Source organism: Oncorhynchus clarkii, chromosome 32, assembly GCF_045791955.1.
Source record: "Oncorhynchus clarkii lewisi isolate Uvic-CL-2024 chromosome 32, UVic_Ocla_1.0, whole genome shotgun sequence".
NCBI classification, from domain to species: domain Eukaryota; kingdom Metazoa; phylum Chordata; class Actinopteri; order Salmoniformes; family Salmonidae; genus Oncorhynchus; species Oncorhynchus clarkii.
Window position 1 is genome coordinate 1,225,714 of NC_092178.1, and position 2,500 is coordinate 1,228,213.

Sequence of the window (2,500 nt, forward strand, 5' to 3'; positions counted from 1 at the left end):
TTAGGGTTAGGGTTAGGGTTAGGGTTAGGGTTAGGGTTAGGGTTAGGGTTAGGGTTAGGGTTAGGGTTAGGGTTAGGGTTAGGGTTAGGGTTAGGGTTAGGGTTAGGGTTAGGGTTAGGGTTAGGGTTAGGGTTAGGGTTAGGGTTAGGGTTAGGGTTAGGGTTAGGGTTAGGGTTAGGGTTAGGGTTAGGGTTAGGGTTAGGGTTAGGGTTAGGGTTAGGGTTAGGGTTAGGGTTAGGGTTAGGGTTAGGGTTAGGGTTAGGGTTAGGGTTAGGGTTAGGGTTAGGGTTAGGGTTAGGGTTAGGGTTAGGGTTAGGGTTAGGGTTAGGGTTAGGGTTAGGGTTAGGGTTAGGGTTAGGGTTAGGGTTAGGGTTAGGGTTAGGGTTAGGGTTAGGGTTAGGGTTAGGGTTAGGGTTAGGGTTAGGGTTAGGGTTAGGGTTAGGGTTAGGGTTAGGGTTAGGGTTAGGGTTAGGGTTAGGGTTAGGGTTAGGGTTAGGGTTAGGGTTAGGGTTAGGGTTAGGGTTAGGGTTAGGGTTAGGGTTAGGGTTAGGGTTAGGGTTAGGGTTAGGGTTAGGGTTAGGGTTAGGGTTAGGGTTAGGGTTAGGGTTAGGGTTAGGGTTAGGGTTAGGGTTAGGGTTAGGGTTAGGGTTAGGGTTAGGGTTAGGGTTAGGGTTAGGGTTAGGGTTAGGGTTAGGGTTAGGGTTAGGGTTAGGGTTAGGGTTAGGGTTAGGGTTAGGGTTAGGGTTAGGGTTAGGGTTAGGGTTAGGGTTAGGGTTAGGGTTAGGGTTAGGGTTAGGGTTAGGGTTAGGGTTAGGGTTAGGGTTAGGGTTAGGGTTAGGGTTAGGGTTAGGGTTAGGGTTAGGGTTAGGGTTAGGGTTAGGGTTAGGGTTAGGGTTAGGGTTAGGGTTAGGGTTAGGGTTAGGGTTAGGGTTAGGGTTAGGGTTAGGGTTAGGGTTAGGGTTAGGGTTAGGGTTAGGGTTAGGGTTAGGGTTAGGGTTAGGGTTAGGGTTAGGGTTAGGGTTAGGGTTAGGGTTAGGGTTAGGGTTAGGGTTAGGGTTAGGGTTAGGGTTAGGGTTAGGGTTAGGGTTAGGGTTAGGGTTAGGGTTAGGGTTAGGGTTAGGGTTAGGGTTAGGGTTAGGGTTAGGGTTAGGGTTAGGGTTAGGGTTAGGGTTAGGGTTAGGGTTAGGGTTAGGGTTAGGGTTAGGGTTAGGGTTAGGGTTAGGGTTAGGGTTAGGGTTAGGGTTAGGGTTAGGGTTAGGGTTAGGGTTAGGGTTAGGGTTAGGGTTAGGGTTAGGGTTAGGGTTAGGGTTAGGGTTAGGGTTAGGGTTAGGGTTAGGGTTAGGGTTAGGGTTAGGGTTAGGGTTAGGGTTAGGGTTAGGGTTAGGGTTAGGGTTAGGGTTAGGGTTAGGGTTAGGGTTAGGGTTAGGGTTAGGGTTAGGGTTAGGGTTAGGGTTAGGGTTAGGGTTAGGGTTAGGGTTAGGGTTAGGGTTAGGGTTAGGGTTAGGGTTAGGGTTAGGGTTAGGGTTAGGGTTAGGGTTAGGGTTAGGGTTAGGGTTAGGGTTAGGGTTAGGGTTAGGGTTAGGGTTAGGGTTAGGGTTAGGGTTAGGGTTAGGGTTAGGGTTAGGGTTAGGGTTAGGGTTAGGGTTAGGGTTAGGGTTAGGGTTAGGGTTAGGGTTAGGGTTAGGGTTAGGGTTAGGGTTAGGGTTAGGGTTAGGGTTAGGGTTAGGGTTAGGGTTAGGGTTAGGGTTAGGGTTAGGGTTAGGGTTAGGGTTAGGGTTAGGGTTAGGGTTAGGGTTAGGGTTAGGGTTAGGGTTAGGGTTAGGGTTAGGGTTAGGGTTAGGGTTAGGGTTAGGGTTAGGGTTAGGGTTAGGGTTAGGGTTAGGGTTAGGGTTAGGGTTAGGGTTAGGGTTAGGGTTAGGGTTAGGGTTAGGGTTAGGGTTAGGGTTAGGGTTAGGGTTAGGGTTAGGGTTAGGGTTAGGGTTAGGGTTAGGGTTAGGGTTAGGGTTAGGGTTAGGGTTAGGGTTAGGGTTAGGGTTAGGGTTAGGGTTAGGGTTAGGGTTAGGGTTAGGGTTAGGGTTAGGGTTAGGGTTAGGGTTAGGGTTAGGGTTAGGGTTAGGGTTAGGGTTAGGGTTAGGGTTAGGGTTAGGGTTAGGGTTAGGGTTAGGGTTAGGGTTAGGGTTAGGGTTAGGGTTAGGGTTAGGGTTAGGGTTAGGGTTAGGGTTAGGGTTAGGGTTAGGGTTAGGGTTAGGGTTAGGGTTAGGGTTAGGGTTAGGGTTAGGGTTAGGGTTAGGGTTAGGGTTAGGGTTAGGGTTAGGGTTAGGGTTAGGGTTAGGGGTTAGGGTTAGGGTTAGGGTTAGGGTTAGGGTTAGGGTTAGGGTTAGGGTTAGGGTTAGGGTTAGGGTTAGGGTTAGGGTTAGGGTTAGGGTTAGGGTTAGGGTTAGGGTTAGGGTTAGGGTTAGGGTTAGGGTTAGGGTTAGGGTTAGGGTTAGGGTTAGGGTTA